The sequence below is a fragment of the Pistacia vera genome, unplaced genomic scaffold (genome assembly GCF_008641045.1).
Source record: "Pistacia vera cultivar Batoury unplaced genomic scaffold, PisVer_v2 Contig347, whole genome shotgun sequence".
Taxonomy (NCBI): Eukaryota; Viridiplantae; Streptophyta; class Magnoliopsida; order Sapindales; family Anacardiaceae; genus Pistacia; species Pistacia vera.
This window is the reverse complement of record NW_022196165.1, coordinates 305815-329308: the sequence shown is the minus strand read 5'-3', so window position 1 is coordinate 329308 and position 23494 is coordinate 305815. Positions and strand designations below refer to the sequence as shown.

At 34.7% G+C, this 23494-nt stretch overlaps 1 pseudogene; it reads left to right on the top strand.

The window, feature by feature from the left end:
- The first annotated feature begins 832 nt into the window (after positions 1-832).
- Positions 833-20373, top strand: LOC116139093 (annotated as a pseudogene).
- Positions 20374-23494: the final 3121 nt, after the last annotated feature.

Below are 23494 nucleotides of genomic sequence, written 5' to 3'. Positions count from 1 at the left end.
TCTTTATCACTAATTTTAATTATAAGGGTAAATTGGGTATTAACTTTTAAAAAAAAAAAAAAAAAAAAAACTAAAGGATGTATACCCAGTATCCACACCCAAGTAACTTCATCTCCTCATATACTTTTTTTTTTAATATATATTTTTAATAACTGAATGAAAAAGATTCTAGAGAAAAATAACAATTTGTCCATGCAGCTGGTTCCTATCTTTCGAGTCCAGAAAACTGTTTTAGTATTATCCTTATAAAGTAAGTATTGTTATCCCCAATAAACGTTATAAGAGCATTTTTTTTTTTGTCTTTTGTTAAATAAAATTTAGAACTGTAAATCACATATTTTTAAATTATAAATAAAATCAAAAGATTAAGAAAACGCTAAAAGAAAAAAGAAAAAAATAATAACATTTTTTAAAATATCCTGTTGAGATTCTCTTTCTCCGTACTTTTAAAGAAGACAATAAGACTACTTTGTTATCAAAAGAAAGTAAGAGTTTTTTTTTTATGAATTTTGTGTTTTTTTCTATTTTTTGAAAATATTGAAAATGATATAAAATATAAAAATAAAAAACGCATTCAGTATTTTATTTGAAATTAATATTTTGAAAATCAGTATTTTTTCTTATTTTTGCTGAAATTTTGCTGAACAGCCCTTAATCCAACAGGGACAATGTGTTACTAAATATTCGCTGAACCTAATAGTGATCCCTAAGGGACGAAACAGTTATTTTACATTCTAGAGATAGACCATAAACAGTAGAGGAAAAGTGTGAGGTCGAATAAAAAATTATTAAACTACTTCTAGAAGAACCGCCATCAAACGAAAATTCACACATGACTGGTCTTTAATTCATCAAGTAGCCGGCAGCTGTAACCTCTTGACCCTTTGTTAGTTGTATAAGTCATTCCTCCACATCTCGTAAATTACTCTTTTACTTATCCCTTCTTTCAAAACCTTCAAGGAAATCTCACCCACGGTCTGAACTTAGTCTTTTTTATAAAATTTTCATATCTAGTTAGGTAACTGTTTTCTTTCGCTAAATTTTCAGCCACATTTGAAGTAGTGATTGAATTGATAAATTGTGACAAGATGGCTGCGGTTTGGCCGGAGAAGATCTAGCGAGGACGATGAGCCGTCGCCCGACGATGCGGTCGGGGAGTCGGCGGAACTGGATGGCGTCTGCAAGTCTGGCGTCAGCGAGCATCCGGGAGGCGTGGAATTCACAAACAAATGTGTTTGCACAGAGCCAACGGCAGGATGATGAAGAGGAGCTAAGGTGGGCGGCAATCGAACGGCTGCCGACGTATGATCGGTTGAGAAAGGGGATGCTGAGGCAGGTTCTTGAGAATGGGAAAATTGTTCACGATGAGGTGGATGTGACGAGATTCGCCATGGAAGATAAGAAGAAGTTGATGAATAGTATATTAAAACTTATTGAAGTGGACAACGAGAATTTTCTTAGGAGACTTCGAAACAGAACTGATAGGTAAAATAATTAAATTAATAAATAAAATTGGTCTAATAATTTCATTTTAGTTTTTTATTATTATTATTATTATTTGCAGAGTGGGAATCGAAATTCCAAAAATTGAAGTTCGATATGAGCATTTATCAGTTGAAGGAGATGTCCATGTTGGAAGTAGAGCTCTTCCCACTCTACCCAATTCTGTTATTAATGCAATTGAGGTGAAATTTTTTATTTCCAATCTTCATCTTATTAGTTATTTTACTCTTGTTTCCTTCAAAAAATAGCAGTTTTAGAATGTGATTTTTTAACATAAAATCTTAATTTAAAATTTTTATACAAATTTATATAAATTTTAAATACATTTAGGTGGTTAAGGGAATCGATAAAGATTTAAGGGGTCTTAAATTTAAATTTTTTCTCACTTATTAATATAGGTAGTTATCAAAGTTATGATCGGATCAATAAATCTAAGGTTTTGAAAAATTAATTAGATGAATGAATATCCTTAATCATTAAAAATATATATAAAAAGAGTGGTTGAAGTCCAGATTTCTAAAAATAAGATGTGGTCAACAAAGTTTGCTTTGGGAGTCAACATGGACTTTTAAGCCAAGAGAATGGTACAATCATGACGTCAAGAATATCTAGATTGGTTTGAATTTTGTGAAGCCGGCGAGGTCAATTCATACCAATTTTTATCTGTTAATGACATCATACTCTTGTTTTCATAAACCAAAACAAGTAAAGCCAACACGCTATGCAACAACATATATCACTTTGAAAATCATACGACATTAAGTATTATTATATTTTTAAAAAAATATATTATAAACTTTTTTCCTGGAATCTTATATTTTAAATTTTTTTGTTATACTTATTTTATAAATCCTCGGTAATTCTCTATTAATTTTGTTAAATATTTAATGAATCTGCATTATAAATATCGTTTCAATTTAACGTATTCAAGAATGCATTTAATTTTGTTTAAAGAAATCTTTTATATTCTAAATTGCCGCCAACAATCCATTTGTTTAAATGGGCTCCGTCCGTTTAAGATTTTAGAATACTATTATATTGTGAACAGAATTTAATCAAGATAGGATTCTAGAATGGATTTAATACATTTTTAGAAAATATTGATTATTTTTTAACTTTTTCATATTTATTAATTTAATTAAACACTTCTATAATAAAAACTTATAAATTAATAAAAATACCTCTATCTATCCCATTATTGCTCATAGTCGACTGCCGGTAGTCGGGAGTTGCAAAAATGGAGCATAATTCCCACCACAAAATTAAGGGAATTATTCGTAATTTTACCAAAGACCATGAATTGAATTTGTATGTATTCAACTCCATTCAAATTCTGGTCAGTTTTAAGATTCTTCTCACTAATTCTCAATATTCAAGTTTATTTTACAAAACCTAGCTTGATTTTCTTATTCAAGCCAACTTTATAGATTTTAGAAGCGGCAGAAGAAAATCTCATGCTAACATTGAAATAAAGTCTAATTATTCAAGTTCAGGGTAGTTATTTTGTAAATAGAAATGGGACAAAGTTAAAATTTATGCTCTTTGTTGGCCATATTTTATGGGTGGAAAATTTCATCAATGGAAAATAAAATAAAGAGTTTGTTTTTGGTTGATTTCAATTTTTTCACATCTGATTTTGAAATCGTTAACAATTGGATTGAGGTTATTCCTGAATAATTAAGTTTTGTGTCTCTAATTTTGATTTTTCATGGAAAATAGAACGCTCTGGGATCACTTCGTCTTGCCCCATCTAAGAAAAGAAAAATCCAGATTCTCCAAGATGTTAATGGAGTCCTCAAACCATCCAGGTATTTTCATGATATTTAATTATGTTTTGTTTCACCAAATCAATTATATTGTTTTGTATCAGACTATCAGTAACTAAAATGGGAAAAAAATATTCCAGGATGACACTTCTTCTGGGTCCTCCAGGCTCTGGGAAAACAACATTGTTGCTGGCTCTTGCCGGCAAACTCGATAAAGAACTAAGGGTCAGTTTCTTATTTCCTTCCATCATTACTTCTTTTGCATGAACTAGTATAATTTTGTCGTTATTTAAGAGAATTTGAGATAACTTATAGTACTGAACAGGCAATTGGGAAAATCACCTACTGTGGGCACGAATTACGTGAGTTTGTTCCTCAGAGGACTTGTGCATACATTAGTCAACAAGATCTTCACTATGGAGAGATGACTGTTCGGGAGACATTGGATTTCTCCGGGCGCTGTTTAGGTGTTGGCACAAGATATGATATGCTGGCAGAACTTTCAAGAAGAGAGAAAGAAGCAGGAATTAAACCAGATCCTGAGATTGATGCGTTTATGAAAGCCACGGCAGTAGCAGGTCAAGAAACTAGTTTGGTTACGGATTATATTCTCAAGGTTTGTTCTCCATTGCAAGTTCGCTCGTTATTTATTTTATTTTATTTTCTTGTAGCTCATTTCAAAGACCTCACATTTTACAAATGTTAACAGATTCTTGGCTTGGATATATGCGCTGATACTATGCTCGGTGATAACATGAGAAGGGGTGTTTCTGGTGGACAAAGGAAGCGTGTGACTACTGGTATGCTTGCCAGGACAAGTCCTGATATTCTTATTTTGTCGCATATAACTTTCTCCTATAGTAGCAGCTTGCTAATTATCAACAGCATGAACCCTGAATTTACATCTTCATTATACTCCTCTATTACTAATTTTGGATGGTGTGCGAAGTAAAACTGATCACATCTACTTTTTTTTTTTTTTCCTATTGATGCATCAAGTACCATTATTCATTCTATAAATGATTCTTTACTGCTCTGTTCTCTCTGGACTTCAAATTTGATTATCATCAGTGTTTCCAGTCACTCATTTGGCATATATAGTGCTAACGTAGCATTAAGCTTAATCTAACTTTTAAGACATCTGAAATGTTTTTTTCTTTTTCTTTGCTCTGTCTTATGTGTAATAATTTCTTATCATACATTGCAAGTCTAAGAAGTTACAATTCTGAGTGCAGGAGAGATGTTAGTGGGACCAGCAAAGGTTCTTCTAATGGATGAAATATCAACAGGATTGGACAGTTCAACCACTTTTCAAATTTGCAAGTTCATGAAGCAAATGGTTCATATTATGGATGTAACCATGATTATTTCTCTTCTACAGCCAGCACCAGAGACATATGATCTATTTGATGACATTATCCTACTTTCAGAAGGTCAAATTGTCTATCAAGGTCCACGAGAGAATGTCCTTCAATTCTTTGAATACATGGGTTTCAAATGCCCAGGCAGAAAAGGAGTTGCTGACTTTCTGCAAGAAGTAACTTCCAAGAAGGACCAGGAACAGTATTGGTTTAGGAAGAACGAACCATACAGATTTGTTTCGGTTTCTGATTTTGTTGAAGGTTTCAATTCTTTCCACATTGGCCAACAGATTGACTTAGATCTTAGGGTTCCTTTTGACAAATCCAGAGCCCACCCTGCTGCATTGGTGACTGAAAAGTAGGCATTCCAAATCGGGAATTGTTCAAGGCATGTTTTGCAAGGGAGTGGCTGCTAATGAAGCGTAATTCTTTTGTTTATATATTCAAGACTACCCGATACAATTATGTCATTAATAGCCATGTCCGTGTTCTTAGATCAGAAATGGAACCTGGCACTTTCTTTGGTGGAACAAGTATTTTGGAGCATTGTTCTTCAGTTTAGTTAAGTGATGTTTAATGGGATGGCGGAACTTGCAATGACTATTATGAGCTTCCTGTCTTCTATAAACAAAGGGATCACTTATTCTATCCTGCATGGCTTTTGCCTTACCTATATGGATTCTTAGGATCCCTTTATCGTTTTGGAGTCAGCTATATGGATTGTTCTGACATACTTCACAATTGGTTTTGCTCCCTCTCCTAGCAGGTAAAGCATTCATCTAGTTCCATTCAGTCCATATAATCACCTGCTGAAAACTATTGATGTTATATTTGTAATTATTGTTTCTATGTTTTGGGTTTTGTCATACCTGTTATTAGAACTAGATCAGCTACTAGAGTTCTTTTCCAATAATCCTTTTATTTTTTCTTCTGTAGGTTTTTCCGACAATTCTTGGCATTACTTGGTGTACATCAGATGGCTCTGTCCCTCTTTCGATTCATTGCTGCTCTTGGAAGAACAGAAGTTGTATCAAAGTTGCTGGGTACCTTCACCTTGCTAATGGTTTTTCTGCTTGGAGGATTTATTATTTCCAAAGTGAGAATTTAACCCTTTTTGCCATTTTAATTTATTTTTTAAGCAAAACCTGTTTAATCCAATTTATTATGCCTAGTATTGGATGGTAAATATTACTAAATAATTAGGTTCATGCTAAGATACTTTTTATTTAAACAGTGATTCATTTTAAAAATCTTTTGCTTTTTTTCCTGAAGATGACCTTGAGCCATGGATGATGTGGGGCTACTATATGTCTCCTATGATGTATGGACAGAATGCACTAGTTATGAATGAGTTTCTTGATAAAAGATGGGACACAGTAAGTTCTATTATGCTTTGATCATCTTCTTTTTGATTCGAATTGCAATTTTCACTTAGCTAACTATGGTGTATCTAGTTTCCTGTCCTTAACTCATCAAAAAGATCTTATAAGTTACAATCTCATGTAGCCCAACATGACACCAGCATTGATGCGCCTACAGTTGGGGAAGCACTTCTGAAGGCTAAGGATTCTTCACCGATAGTATTGGTTTTGGATTTGCATTGCAGCACTTTTTGGATTTTCTTTTCTCTTCAACATTTATTTGTTGGCGCTTGACTTATTTGAGTCGTAAGTTATTGTATCTAATTTCATCTCGGATATCTTGTACAGAGTTCAAGTTTCAATGTTTAATAACACCTCTTCTCTATTGGAAATTGTTTTCAGCTTTTGGTGAGTCAAAAGCAACTGTCATAGAGGATAATGGAGAGAAGAATAAGCAAGCCTCTGAGGAACATGGATAGAAGGTTTATGTTTTTGCTTTTTCCTATTTTTCCTTGTGAGCCTGTTAATCCTGTTAAAATGTGATCATAGAATGGCCAGCAATTTTTTGTTTTCAATTAGATATTATATGTATGTAGCAACACTGTAGGTATAAACTTTTTAGCTGTATTTTTTTTTTTTCCAATGGAGATGCTAGCCTTGCTAGGAGATTTTAGGAGTTTTCTACGCTCAATTGTTTGCTATTAGATAATGTAGGAACTTGTCTTACAGTCTCATCTGTCTGCCTCTCAACTGATTCCTTCCAACTTTTTCTCCTCCAGTTTACCAAAGTCAAGTTTTATTTGTACAAGAATTAAAGCTGGTATATCAAATGCATGAACATGAATGAAAACTGCATTAAGTAGGGCTAAATTTTAGCAGAAATATGTATCTTGGAAATTTGTTATTTACCGGTACCAGTCAAGAATCATATTCCAGCTTTTTTCCACAAACCTTCATCCACCTCTTTAAGATTTCAATAGAAAAAAACTGATATGATGAACATATAAATAGTTATGTTCCAAAGCATGTATGGAACGGTACTTATCTTTCAGATTGTTATGTCATGTTCCCAAGGAAAATTCTTATTCGTGTCCTGTGTAAAGTCCATTGATATTATTTTTGTCTAAATACGTTGACTTTGACAAACAATTGCAGGTATTAACTTGGCAGTGAGAAGTTCATCAGAAATGGTTAACCTGGCTGACTCTAAAAGAGGAATGGTTTTGCCTTTCCAACCCCATTCACTTGTATTCAACCATGTGAACTCTACGTGGATATGCCTGTTGTAAGTCTTCATCTCGAAGCTATATTTATCTTAAGTGTTTATATAGATTTTTTTTGTCCTAGAAGCTTCCCTGATTATTGAAATTTAACCCTCTGACATTTCCAAACCATAACCAATTTCCATATCATTGAACCTGGAAATCTTATCATCCACACAAAATTAACCACTTACCATTGCTAGTCAATGATGATCTGTGCCAAAACATCATGAGGATGAAATAAACACTAATAACTAGGTTGCTTGACCTTTAGATCTCTTCTGTGCTATAGCATAAGGTCATGGAATTTGGGAGATCATTCGGAACAATATGTATTGTTATTCGTAACACATTTTCATTTTCGTTTACCACCTCTAAAAAAATTAGAATGGCTTCTTTTAATCCATAATGTACTAACATTTTTTTAAATTGTTAGACCATTTAAATGAATGATCTTGTTAAAATGTTTTGATTCTCACAAGCATATGCTGAGATGAATTAATTATCATTGCTTACAGGAAATGAGACCCAAGGGATTGAAGAAGATCGTCTTCAACTGCTACGAGATGTTAGTGGTGCTTTCAGACCAGGGGATTGACGGCACTAGTAGGTGTAAGTGGTGCGGGGAAGACAACTCTGATGGATGTCTTGGCAGGAAGGAAGACCGGAGGGTATATTGAAGGAGTATTACATTTCGGCTACCCAAAGAACCAAGAAACTTTGCACGTGTGATGGTTATTGTGAACAGAATGACATTCATTCACCTCATGTTACTGTTTATGAATCACTCCTATACTCAGCTTGGCTTCGTCTTCCTTCAGAAATAGTACAAAATCACGGAAGGTATGCTGAAATCTTGTATAATATGATTCCCAACTCTGAGGAACTTCTCCATATCTTCATACTTTGAACTTTATTAATGATGCCATTATAATTTAATTCACCTCAATGTATCATGCAGATGTTTGTCGAAGAAGTTATGGAGTTGGTTGAGCTCAAACCATTGAGGAATGCTTTAGTTGGGCTTCCAGAATAGATGGTCTTTCAACAGAACAAAGAAAGAGTTGACAATAGCTGTAGAGCTGGTTGCTAACCCCTCCTTATCTTCATGGATGAGCCAACATCTGGTCTTGATGCTAGAGCAGCTGCCATTGTCATGCGTACTGTGAGAAATACAGTGGATACGGGAAGCCTGTTGTATGCACTATACACCAACCTAGCATAGACATATTTGAAGCCTTTGACGATGTAATGCTCAACTTTTATGACTTCCCTTGGTGTTTTCTTTATTTTATGCTTTCTTATTTGTTTACATGTTTTAACATGCACACGGTATTGTGGTTATTACAGCTACTATTGATGACGAGGTGGACAAGTCATTTATCAGGACCCCTTGGTCGCCATTCTCACAACCTCATAGAATATTTTGAGGTAAATATTTCATTTTCGTTGTCTATATGATTGATTTGTAACGCAAATACCAAAGAATAGACTCTAATTATTTTAATTTCATGTCCCCCACATGATTATTCTTTATTTTAGAAAAATCCTTATGAATTGGTGGATCGGAATTGCACTGAGACCTAATATTTATAACCTATTTCAGGCTGTCCCAGGGTTCCTAAAATTAAGGATGGATGCAATCCAGCTACTGGATGCTTGAGGTCACTGCTCCTTCAGTCGAGGCTCAAATGGACGTGGATTTTGCTGAAATCTATGCCAACTCCTCTTATATCAGTAGTTGGAGTGTATCAATACATAGTTTTCCATTATTTAACTTTTTCCATGTGCTTAGAATTTTAAGTATTGTTCTAAATGATTCTTTTCTTGGACACTTTCAGGAGGAATCAAGAACTTATCAAAGAGCTTAGTACTCCACCTCCGGGCTCTAATGATCTCTTCTTCCCAACCAAATACTCACGATCCTTTTTTACTCAGTGCAAAGCTTGCTTCTGGAAACAATTTTGGTCTACTGGAGACACCCTGAATATATACATCCGGTTTATCCTAACTTTATGTATTGCCTTCTTTTTGGTCTTATCTTCTGGGATAAAGGTCAAAAAACGTAAGTTAACTTTTCCCCTATGTTTAATTAATTTTACCATAAAGGGTCAGCAAAAAAAAAAATCTATAAATAATTATGTTTTTCTAAAATTTTAGATGTTATCATACAATTCCATTAGCCAACAATAACATTTCTTTGTAAATAATCATTGATTCAAGTATTTTGCTTGTTGAAAGAAAATGGATGAAAGCATCCTCTCTTTTTAAGTTCTTTGCTTTATCTACATCTGGATGAAATATAATAATTTGGTGTTGTGTGGACCTTGATTATTTATTTATTTATTGTACAGAACCAATCAGCAAGATCTGATTAACTTTTTAGGAGCGTTGTATGCTGCATGACTTTCCTCGAGCTTCCAATGCTACTGGTGTGCAGTCCGTTGTTGATATTGAGAGGACATTTTTTTACCGGAAAGAGCAGCTGGATGTATTCTGCACTACCTTATGCATTCGCTCAAGTAAACAATCTCATCTCTTGAAGTTACATTGTTTTTGTATTTTCCCCTTCTAATGGAACATTGAACAGGAGCTTATTTCTTTCAAATTAGAAACTGTAAATCAAATAATCACGGAAAATTCCTTTATAAGCCCAAACTCGAAAAGCTAATATTATTTTGTGTCGTCAAAAGGTAAAGTGCATGTGAAGCCACTGATACACTGACTATTTACTTTCCTCATTTTCCAGGTACTCATTGAGATACTGTACGTGTTAATTCAAACTATCATGTACACCTTATCCTATACTCTATGATTGGATTCGAGTGGCAGGGGGGAAAATTCTTCATTTTCTTCTACTTCATATTCATGTCTTTATCTACTTCACATTGTACGGGATGATGGTTTGGGCATTGACGCCAGCCACCAAATTGCTGCCATTTTATGTCCTTCTTCTTAAGCTTGTGGAACTTGTTCTCTGGTTTTCTCTTTCCTCGAGCGGTATGACTTCAAACTAAATAATTTTTCTGCATTGTGATACCCATCAACATAACGCAAGGATTGTACATAATTCCAATTCTTTTCAATACTTTTACTCATTCCCAGTTTTCCCAAAACATTAATATTTGCTTTAGAAACATTTAGAATTTGTGAACTATAACTGACTTGAAAATCTCGTACTTTTCTCAAAATATTTCTAGTTTAATATCATTTCTCTCTTTCATAAAAAATTCACATCCTTACATACTGCAGCAACTTCCTGTGTGGTCAATGTGGTACTACTGGCTTTCCCCTGTCGCTTGGACCATCTATGGCCTTGTGACTTCTCAGTTGGGAGACAATGTGAAACTGTAGTTGTTCCTGGAAGAAATTCAACAACTGTGAAACAATACATTAAAGACAATTTGGGATATGACTATGATTTCCTTCCTGTGTTGCGTTGTCCATATGGCATGGGTTCTGGTCTTCTTCTTTGTGTTTGCCTATGGCATCAAGTTCCTCAACTTCCAAAGGAGATAACCAACTTCAATCTTGAATTAGAGTTACGTAAAATATAACATAGGAATTTTTTTCATGTAATCAGTCTGAATGAGAAACAGAATTTCCTGTATTATTATTGGTTTTTCAATTTTATTATTATTCTTTAATCCTGATTTTTTTTTTTATAAATATAGATATCCTTTGTACTCATAATTATCAATCTATGCCTACAGTTATAAATCTATCTTTGCCCTGACAGGGCCTTGTTGCCGAGGAATATGTAAAGATTGTGAATTCAACTTTTCTTGGAAATCTCTGGTGACCAAGATTCTGATCTTCTACGTTAGCAGTTTAATGTTTGATGTGTTGCCCACTTTCAATATCAAGGATAAGCATGTTAGCATCCTAGTAAAGATAAAAAAGTCTGTATGTTTGACACGTGACATTGTTAGATTAAGCAAATTATGTAATACTAAACAATGTTCTGAAAATGAACCGGACTCTAAACTAGGGATGGGCACAAAGCCCGGCCCCATGGGAACCGTCTTGAATGGGGTGGATTTTCCTCAAATCGTTTGGGCTTTGGGTTGGGATAGCCTAAGATTAGCCCCGGAATTCGTGGGCGGGCCGGGATAGGCCCAACTCGTTTTGGCAACCGGTCAAGCGGGTACACTCGCGGGTACCCATTTGTTTTTTTTTTAAAAAGAAACCCTTTCCCCGTTTCATTTTGCCCCAAATCGCAAAATCCCGAACCTAACTCAAACTCAATCTCTCATCAGCCTTCTCTCAAACTCATCGTCATCAAAATCCCTAACTCCATCGTCGTCACTTCTCCTGTCTCCGCTTCTCATCAGCCACGTTTGTAGTCTCCACTGTCGGCGCAGCAAGGTATGTGTATCACCGTCACCGATTTGATCCCATCTCCTTCGTCTTCACTCTTCATTCTTCAGCAGCTCTAATTCTTGGAGTCGATTCTTTGGCGTCTTCAGCTTCTCCTCGGCTACAATCTAGTAATATTGATGGTTGCTCTTCTTGCTTTATTCTTATTGTTCTGCAGATAACAGATGTCAATCATGTGTATTCCTTTGGAAACCACTGTAACATGAATCAAACTAAATCTAGGAGTTTTTCTAATTTGTCTTGTCTCCATTTACTGTACTTAGTAGATACTTTCTAGCTTGTGCTGCTGTTGCTTTTCTTGTGTAAATTTTTTTTTTTTTTTTAGATTTTTTTATGTGGGTTTATTTGGTTGATGAGGAATGAGAGGACAATCAATAAAGTTTTTTATCTTTTTCTTTGTTAGGTTCTAGGTTTCTGTTTGGTTGGTGAGAAAAGTTGGGAGAAAATAATGTAAGGGACTTTTTTTTTTTTTTTTTTTCAAAGATGCATCATGTAGCGAGTGAAATAAACACTAATAACTAGGTTGCTTGACCTTTAGATCTCTTCTGTGCTATAGCATAGAGTCATGAATTTGGAGATCATTCGAGAACAATATGTATTGTATTCGTCAACATTTTCATTTGCGTTTACCACCTCTAAAAAAATTAGAATGCTTCTTTTAAGTCCATAATGTACAAACATTTTTTAAAATTGTTAGACGCATTTAATGATGATCTTGTTGAAAGTTTTGATTCTCACAAGCATATGCTGAGATGAATTAATTATCATTGCTTACCAGGAAATGAGTCCCAAGGGATTGAAGAAGATCGTCTTCAACTGCTACGAGATGTTAGTGGTGCTTTCAGACCAGGGTATTGACGGCACTAGTAGGTGTAAGTGGTGCGGGGAACAACTCTGATGGATGTCTTGGCAGGAAGGAAGACCGGAGGTATATTGAAGGAAGTATTAGCATTTCGCTACCCAAAGAACCAAGAAACATTTGCACTTGTGAGTGGTTATTGTGAACAGAATGCCATTCTTTCACCTCATGTTACTGTTTATGATCACTCCTATACTCACTTGGCTTCGTCTCCTTCAGAAATAGATACAAATCACGGAAGGTATGCTGAAACTTTGTATAATAATAGATTCCCAACTCTGAGAAACTTGCTCCTATCTTCATACTTTAAAACTATTATAATGATGCCATTATAATTTAATTCACCTAATGTATCATGCAGATGTTTGTCGAAGAAGTTATGGAGTTGGTTGAGCTCAAACCATTGAGGAATGCTTAGTTGGGCTTCCAGGAATAGATGGTCTTTCAACAGAACAAAGAAAGAGGTTGACAATAGCTGTAGAGCTGTTGCTAACCCCTCATTATCTTCATGGATGAGCCAACATCTGGTCTTGATGCTAGAGCAGCTGCCATTGTCATGCGTACTGTAGAAATACAGTGATATACGGAAGAACTGTTGTATGCACTATACCCACCACTAGCATAGACATATTTGAAGCCTTTGACAATGTAATGCTCAACTTTTATAGACTTCCCTTGGTGTTTTCTTTATTTTATGCTTTCTTATTTGTTTACATGTTTTAACATGCAACACGGTATTGTGGTTATTACACTACTATTGATGAAACGAGGTGGACAGTCATTTATACAGGACCCCTTGGTCGCCATTCTCACAAACTCATAGAATATTTGAGGTAAATATTCTGTTTCGTTGTCTTATGATTGATTTGTTAACGCAAATACACAAAGAATAGACTCTTATTTTAATTTCATGTCCCCCACATGAATTATTCATTTTATTTTAGAAAAATCCTTAATGAATTGGTGGATCGGAAATTGCACTGAGACCTAATATTTAAACCTATTTCAGGCTGTCCCAGGGTTCCTAAATTAAGGATGGATGCAATCCAGCTACTGGATGCTTGAGGTCACTGCTCCTTCAGTCGAGGCTCAAATGGACGTGGATTTTGCTGAAATCTATGCCAACTCCTCTTTATATCAGTAAGTTTGAGTGTATCAATACATAGTTTTACCATTATTTAACTTTTCCATATGGCTTAGAATTTTAGTATTGTTCTAATGATTTCTTTCTTGGCACACTTTCAGAGGAATCAAGAACTTATCAAAGAGCTTAGTACTCCACCTCGGGCTCTAATGATCTCTTCTTCCCAACCAATACTCACAGTCCTTTTTTACTCAGTGCAAGCTTGCTTCTGGAAACATTTTGGTCTTACTGGAGACACCCTGAATATAATACATCCGGTTTATCCTAACTTTATGTATTGGCCTTCTTTTTGGTCTTATCTTCTGGGATAAAGGTCAAAAAACGTAAGTTAACTTTTCCCCTATGTTTATTAATTGTTACCATAAAGGGTCAGCAAAAAAAAAAAATCTATAAATAATTGTTTTTCAAAATTTTAGATTTTATCAACAATCCATTAGCCAACATACATTTCTTTGTAAAATAATCAGTTGGATTCAAGTATTTTGCTTGTTGAAAGAAATAATGGATGAAAGCATCCTCTCTTTTTAAAGTTCTTTGCTTTACTCTACATCTGGATGAAATATAATAATTTGGTGTTGTTTGGACCTTGATTTATTTATTTATTATTGTACAGAACCAATCAGCAAGATCTGATTAACTTTTTAGAGCGTGTGTATGCTGCATGACTTTCCTCGGAGCTTCCAATGCTACTGGTGTGCAGTCCGTTGTTAATTGAGAGGACAGTTTTTTACCGCGAAAGAGCACTGGGATGTATTCTCACTACCTTATGCATTCGCTCAAGTAACAATCTCATCTCTTAAGTTACATTTGTTTTTGTATTTTCCCCTTCTAATGGAACTTGAACAGGAGCTTATTTCTTTCAAATTAGAAACTGTAAATCAAATAATCACGGAAAATTCCTTTATAAGCCCAAACCTGAAAAGCAATATATTAATTGTGTTCGTCAAAAGGTAAAGTGCATGTGAAGCCACTGAATACTACTTGACTAATTTACTTTCCTCTTTTCCAGGTACTCTTGAGATACTGTACGTGTTAATTCAAACTATCATTACACCTTATCCTATACTCTATGATTGGATTCGAGTGGCAGGGGGAAAATTCTTCATTTCTTCTACTTCATATTCATGTGCTTTACTACTTCACATTGTACGTGATGAGTTTGTGGCATTGACGCCAGGCCACCAAATTGCTGCCATTTTTATGTCCTTCTTCTAACTTGTGGAACTTGTTCTCTGGTTTTTCTATTCCTCGAGCGGTTGTGACTTCAAACTAAATAATTTTTCTGCATTGTGATACCCATCAACATTAACGCAAGGATTGTACATAATTCCAATTCTTTTCAATACTTTTAACTCATTCCAGTTTTCCCAAACATTAATATTGTGTTTAGAACATTTAGAATTTGAACTATAACTGACTTGAAAATCTCGTACTTTTCTCAAAATATTCTAGTTTAATATCATTTCTCTCTTTCATAAAATTCACATCCTTACATACATTGCAGCAACTTCCTGTGTGGTCAATGTGGTACACTGCTGCTTTCTCCTGTCGCTTGGACCATCTATGCCTTGTGACTTCTCAGTTGGGAGGACAATGATGAAACTGTAGTTGTTCCTGGAAGAAATTCAACAACTGTGAAACATACATTAAAGACAATTTGGGATATGACTATGATTTCCTTCCTGTGGTTGCGTTGTCCATATGGCATGGGTTCTGGTCTTCTTCTTTGTGTTTGCCTATGGCATCAAGTTCCTCAACTTCCAAAGGAGATAACCAACTTCTTTGAATTAGAGTTACGTATAAATAACATAATTTTTTTCATGTAATCAGTCTGAGATGAGGACACCAAATTCTATGGTGTATCTAGTTTTCCTGTCCTTAACTCATCAAAAAGATCTTATAAGTTACAATCTCATGTAGCCCAACAATGACACCAGCATTGATGCGCCTACAGTTGGGGAAGCACTTCTGAAGGCTAGAGGATTCTTCACCGATGAGTATTGGTTTTGGATTTGCATTGCAGCACTTTTTGGATTTTCATTTCTCTTCAACATTTTATTTGTTGGCGCGTTGACTTATTTGAGTCGTAAGTTATTGTATCTAATTTCATCTCCGGATATCTTGTACAGAGTTCAAGTTTCAATGTTTAATTAACACCTCTTCTCATATTGGAAATTGTTTTCAGCTTTTGGTGAGTCAAAAGCAACTGTCATAGAGGATAATGGAGAAAAGAAGAATAAGCAAGCCTCTGAGGAACATGGAATAGAAGGTTTATGTTTTTGCTTTTTCCTATTTTTCCTTGTGAGCCTTGTTAATCCTGTTAAAATGTGGATCATAGAATGGCCAGCAATTTTTTTGTTTTTCAATTAGATATTATATGTATGTAGCAACACTGTAGGTATAAACTTTTTAGCTGTATTTTTCTTTTTTCCAATAGAGATGCTAGCCTTGCTAGGAGATTTTAGGAGTTTTCTATGCTCCAATTGTTTGCTATTAGATAATGTAGGAACTTGTCTTACAGTCTCATCTGTCTGCCTCTCAACTGATTCCTTCCAACTTTTTCTCCTTCAGTTTACCAAAGTCAAGTTTTATTTGTACAAGAATTAAAGCTGGTATATCAAATGCATGAACATGAAATGAAAACTGCATTAAGTAGGGCTAATAATTTTAGCAGAAATATGTATCTTGGAGAATTGTGTTATTTACCGGTACCAGTCAAGAATCATATTCCAGCTTTTTTCCACAAACCTTCATCCACCTCTTTAAGATTTCAATAGAAAAACAAACTGATATGATGAACATATAAATAGTTATGTTCCAAAGCATGTATGGAACGGTACTTATCTTTCAGATTGTTATGTCATGTTCCCAAGGAAAATCTCTTATTCATGTACTGTGTAAAGTCCATTGATATTATATTTGTCTAAATACGTTGACTTTGACAAACAATTGCAGGTATTAACTTGGCAGTGAGAAGTTCATCAGAAATGGTTAACCTGGCTGACTCTAAAAGAGGAATGGTTTTGCCTTTCCAACCCCATTCACTTGTATTCAACCATGTGAACTACTACGTGGATATGCCTGTTGTAAGTCATTCATCTCGAAGCGTATATTTATCTCAAGTGTTTATATAGATTTTGTTTGTCCTAGAAGCTTCCCTGATTATTGAAATTTAACCCTCTGACATTTCCGAAACCATAACCAAATTTCCATATCATTGAAAACCTGGAAATCTTATCATTTCACAACAAAATTAACACTTACCATTGCTAGTCAATGATGATCTGTGCCAAAAATCAGCCTGAGTGATGAAAAACATAAAACTAGGTTGCTGACCTTTAGATCTCTTCTGTGCTATAGCATAGAGTCATGGAATTGGGAGATCATCGAGAACAATATGTATGTCATGTAACAACATTTTCATTTTCGGTTTACCACCTCTAAAAAATTAGAATGGCTTTCTAAGTCCATAATGTACTAAACATTTTTTTAAAATTGTTAGACGCATTATAATGAATGATCTTGTTGAAAATGTTTTGATTCTCACAAGCATATGCTGAGATGAATTAATTATCATGCTATCAGGAAATGAGGTCCAAGGGATGAAGAAGATCGTCTCAATGCTACGAGATGTTAGTGGTGCTTTCAGACCAGGGGTATTGACGGCACTAGTAGGTGTAAGTGGTGCGGGGAAGACAACTCTGATGGATGTCTTGGCAGGAAGGAAGACCGGAGGGTATATTGAAGGAAGTATTAGCATTTCGCACCAAAGAACCAAGAAACATTTGCACGTGTGAGTGGTTTTGTGAACAGAATGACATTCATTCACCTCATGTTACTGTTTATGAATCACTCCTATACTCAGCTTGGCTTCGTCTTCCTTCAGAAATAGATACAAAATCACGGAAGGTATGCTGAATCTTGTAGAATAATGATTCCCAACTCTGAAGGAACTTGCTCCTATCTTCATAATTTGAACTATATATTGATGCCATTATATTTAATTCACCTCAATGTATCATGCAGTGTTTGTCGAAGAAGTTGGAGTTGGTTGAGCTCAAACCATGAGGAATGCTTTAGTTGGGCTTCCAGGAATAGATGGTCTTTCAACAGAACAAAGAAAGAGGTTGACAAAGCTGTAGAGCTGGTTGCTAACCCCTCTATTTCATGGATGAGCCAACATCTGGTCTTGATGCTAGAGCAGCTGCCATTGTCATGCGTACTGTGAGAAATACAGTGGATACAGGAAGAACTGTTGTATGCACTATACACCAACCTAGCATAGACATATTTGAAGCCTTGACGAGTAATGCTCAACTTTTATAGACTTCCCTTGGTGTTTTCTTTATTATGCTTTCTTATTTGTTTACATGTTTTAACATGCAACACGGTATTGGGGTTATTAAGCTACTATTGATGAAACGAGTGGACAAGTCATTATAACAGGACCCTTGGTCGCCATTCTCACAACTCATAGAATATTTTGAGGTAAATATTTCATGTTTCGTTGTCTGTATGATTGATCTGTTAACAGCAAATACACAAAGAATAGACTCTAATTATTTTAATTTCATGTCCTCCACATGTATATTCATTTTATTTTAGAAAAATCCTTAATGAATTGTGGATCGGAAATTGCACTGAGACCTAATATTTATAACCTATTTCAGGCTGTCCCAAGGGTTCCTCAAATAAGGATGGATGCAATCCAGCTACGTGGATGCTTGAGGTCACTGCTCCTTCAGTCGAGGCTCAAATGGACGTGGATTTTGCTGAAATCTATGCCAACTCCTCTTTATATCAGTAAGTTTGAGTGTATCAATAATAGTTTACCATTATTTAACTTTTCCATATGGCTTAGAATTTTAAGTATTGTTCTAAATGATTTCTTTCTTGGCACCTTTCAGGAGGAATCAAGACTTATCAAAGAGCTTAGTACTCCACTCCGGGCTCTAATGACTCTTCTTCCCAACCAAATACTCACGATCCTTTTTTACTCAGTGCAAAGCTTGCTTCTGGAAACAATTTTGGTCTTACTGGAGACACCCTGAATATAATACCATTCCGGTTTATCCTAACTTTATGTATTGGCCTTCTTTTTGGTCTTATCTTCTGGGATAAAGGTCAAAAAACGTAAGTTAACTTTTCCCTATGTTTAATTAATTGTTACCATAAGGGTCAGCAAAAAAAAAAAAATCTATAAATAATTATGTTTTTCTAAAATTTTAGATGTTATCAGACAATTCCTTAGCAACCATACATTTCTTTGTAAAATAATCAGTGGATTCAAGTATTTGCTTGTTGAAAGAAATAATGGATGAAAGCACTCTCTTTTCAAAGTTCTTGCTTTACATCTGGATGAAAATATAATAATTTGGTGTTTGTTTGGACCTTGATTTATTTATTTATTTATTGTACAGAAACAATCAGCAAGATCTGATTAACTTTTAGGAGCTGTGTATGCTGCATGACTTTCCTCGGAGCTTCCAATGCTACTGGTGTGCAGTCCGTTGTTGATATTGAGAGGACAGTTTTTTACCGTGGAAGAGCAGCGGGATGTATTCTGCACTACCTTATGCATTCGCTCAAGTAAACAATTCATTCTTGAAGTTACATTAGTTTTTGTATTTTCCCCTTCTAATGGAACATTGAACAGGAGCTTATTTCTTTCAAATTAGAAACTGTAAATCAAATAACACGGAAAATTCCTTTATAAGCCCAAACTCGAAAAGCTAATATATATATTGTGTCGTCAAAAGGTAAAGTGCATGTGAAGCCACTGATACTACTTGACTAATTTACTTTCCCTCATTTTCCAGGTACTCATTGAGATACTGTACGTGTTAATTCAAACTATCATGTACACCTTATCCATACTCTATGATTGGATTCAGTGGCAGGGGGAAAATTCTTCATGTTCTTCTACTTCATATTCATGTGCTTTATCTACTTCACATTGTACGGGATGATGGTTGTGGCATTGACGCCAGGCCACCAAATTGCTGCCATTTTTATGTCCTTCTTCTTAAGCTTGTGGAACTTGTTCTCTGGTTTTCTCATTCCTCGACGGTTGTGACTTTAAACTAAATAATTTTTCTGCACTGTGATACCCATCAACATTAACGCAGGATTTTACATAATTCCAATTCTTTTCAATACTTTTAACTCATTCCCAGTTTTCCCAAAGCATTAATTTTGCTTTAGAAACATTTAGAATTTGGGAACTATAAGTGACTTGAAAATCTCGTACTTTTCTCAAAATATTTCTAGTTTAATATCATTTCTCTCTTTCATAAAAAATTCACACATCTTACATACATTGCAGCAACTTCCTGTGTGGTCAATGTGGTACTACTGGCTTCTCCGTCGCTTGGACCATCTATGGCCTTGTGACTTCTCAGTTGGGACAATGATGAGACTGTACTGTTTTCTGGAAGAAATTCAAACACTGTGAAACAGTCATTAAAGACAATTTGGGATATGACTATGATTTCCTTCCTGTGGTTGCGGTTGTCCATATGGCATGGGTTCGGTCTTCTTCTTTGTGTTTGCCTATGGCATCAAGTTCCTCAACTTCCAAAGGAGATAACCAACTTCAATCTTGAATTAGAGTTACGTATACATATAACATAGGAATTTTTTTCATGTAATTAGTCTGAGATGAGGAAACAAGAATTTTCCTGTATTATTAATCTTTAAATCTGATTTTTTTTTTTTTTTTTATAAAATATAGATATCCTTTGTACTCATAATTATCAATCTATGCCTACAGTTATAAATCTATCTTTGCCCTGGCAGGGCCTGCTGCCGAGGAATATGTAAAGATTGTGAATTCAACTTTTCTTGGAATCTCTGGTGGCCAAGAGTCTGATCTTCTACGTTAGCCGTTTAATGTTTGATGTGTTGCCCACTTAATATCAATGATATAAGCATGTTAGCACCTAGTAAAGATAAAAAAGTTACTGTATGTTTGACACGTGACATTTTAGATTAAGCAAATAGTAATACTAATTTATACAATATAATGCTCAGTACAAAATGAAAATTGTAGTTAAATATATTTTATTACTATAAATGTTTATTAAAGAATCTTAAATATTACATATCTTTTTAATTGAAAATAGCATTATTTTTTTAACAAATGATTTTTTGGTAAGGAATAAAAATAATGCAATGCAATTTATACACCAACAAAGTACTGTATAAAATAATACAATGCAATTTTTATCAATCATACAACATTTCTATAACATTATAAATATAATACAATGCTATGCTTGTAATGTAAATAGTACATTACAATGTCGCATGCCAATGTATTCTTAAAGTTCATTATATAAAATAGGGGTTAAGGTGTGTTTACTTGTTGGAATTGTACTGAAAAGGAAGACGAAATGGAAATGATAGATATTCAAATAGTGAATCGACGGTGGAATTATTGATTCCATTATTTAGTTTTAAGATAAAATAGAGGAACGAATGAATATGTGATAAGTGACAAAAATACCGCAACATTAAATATTCATGTTTTAAAAGTAATAATTATACTTTTTAAATAAAAAACTAATTATGTAAATATAATAAAAAATTTATATTTTAAATTCATTATTTGTTTTTACTTTAACAATAAATTTTCTAACTAAAAAAATTAAAACTTAATGGCTGCTCAATGCTAGTCAATATTGGTCAATGCTGGTAAACGAAATCAACGTTCAATCAATGTGTAACGACTAGTTAACAAGCCAACGTTCGTCATGACTGGTCAAGTGGTCAACTATTCTACAAAGTCAATATTTAAAAATACTTATTTAGTAATTACTAAATTATAAAATAATAACATTAAACTAAAATCTAAAAGAAAATAAAAAAATTTAAATTCAAAATAGGTCAAAAATCAGTGCCCCGATATTTCATTATTAAAGTTGAAGAATTGATTTTTCTATGTGGGTGTACTTGAAAGAAATTAAACTTTTTAGGGTGTTGTGGTAGGAAATAAGAAACTGATAGAACCAATTAGTAACTGTGACAAGGGGACTTGAGTGCAATTGAAGGTGCAAATATGGCCACTATACAAGCTTACCAATATTGAGGACCCCTAAGGGCTTGGATGGGAGATCGAACTGAGGAATCAAAGAAGAGAATTTCCGCACTAAAAGTGTGGTATTGTAATGTTATGGGACATAGCAAGAATCTAGTAAGGAAAATATAACTGATGCAAATAAAATGAAAAACATTAGGTGCGAGATAGAGTCTAGATTGAGCCCCCTCATGAGTGAGGAAAAGGGTTCTCGAAGCTCTATTGACTGGATTTGAAACAGAACAAGCAGTATTGGGTGATGGGTTAACTAGAGTTCCTCTAGCGAGTTTAATATCAAAAGATCTTTCAAATGCTGAAAGTCTAGGGGATTAAGCTCACTCATGCAAGTGAAGGAACTCCGGAGAATAAAATGGTTCAACGTCCCCACAAGACCTACTAATTAGACCGTGCAAAACGGGTTTTGGATGTGGTCGATCCTAAACCCTGGTAAAAAATATAGGGTGTGGGTCTTTAATATTGGACCTATTTTTCTTCTACCCGTACCGACCCAACCGTTTGGCAACTAGTCAAGCGGTACAACCCGCGGGTGCTCGTAGGTACCCATTGTTTTTTTTTAAAAAAGAAACCTTTTGCCCTTTTCATTTGCCCCAAATCGCAAAATCCCAACCTAACTCAAACTTAATCTCTCATAGCCTTCTCTCAAACTCATCATCATCGAAATCCCTACTCCACCGTCGTCGCTTCTCCTGTCTCCGCTTCTCATCAGCCACGTTTGTAGTCTCCACTGTCGACGTAGCAAGGTATGTGTGTCGACGTAGCAAGGTATGTGTATCCCGTCGCCGATTGATCTCATCCCTCGTCTTCAATCTTCACTCTTCAACAGCTCCAATTCTTGGAGTCGACTCTCTGGCATCTTTAGCTTCTCCTCGGCTACAAATCAAGTAACATTGAAGGCTGCTCTTCTTGCTTATTCTATTGTTCTGCAGATACAGATGTCATCATGTGTATTCCCTTGGAAACCATGTAACATGAATCAAACAAATCTAGAGGTTTTTCTAATTGTCTTGTCTCCATTTACTGTACTTAGTAGATACTTTCTAGCTTGTGCCGCTATTGCTTTTCTTGTATAAATTTTTTTTTTTTTTCAGATTTTTTTATGTGGTTGATTTGGTTGTGAGGAATGAGAGGACATCTATAAATTTTTTTTATCTTTTTCTTGTTAGGTTCTAGGTTTCTGTTGGTTGGTGAGAAAGTTGGGAGAAATAATGTAAGGGACTTTTTTTTTTTTTTTTTTTAATTGGGGTTGCTGTCTGGGTATGGTTTTGATTCGTGATTGGCAGCATAGAAACTAAGGAAAAGGATTCTAAATTGTGGGAAAAAGAAAAGAGATCAATGATTTATCTAAATCTTGTGTTAGCCGCGTTCAATCAAATTAATTATTTAAAATTTCAGTTATTTTCTTTTATGTTAAAGGATTCAATTTACATCTAAAATTGGGGATTAGAGATTTTTATTTGGTTTAATCCGATTCTCCTTATTCGTTCTGATGATAATTTGAATTATTATAGAAATTTGGATATGTTTTTTCTGAACTAAAACTGTATTGGGTATAAGAGTATTTTTGTTTGGACTTGAGAAAGACAAATTTTGCTCAAGAATCAAGATTTTAGGAAGATTTGGGGGTGTAACTGCAAAAATCTAAAACTGGAGTGAACAGTATTGGCACCCGCAGGTCCACTCGTACTCGAATAGGGTAGGGTGTTTGGACCCGTTTAAATCGACCCGTTTTGGGCCCGTACCCATGAGACCCGCACTCATTT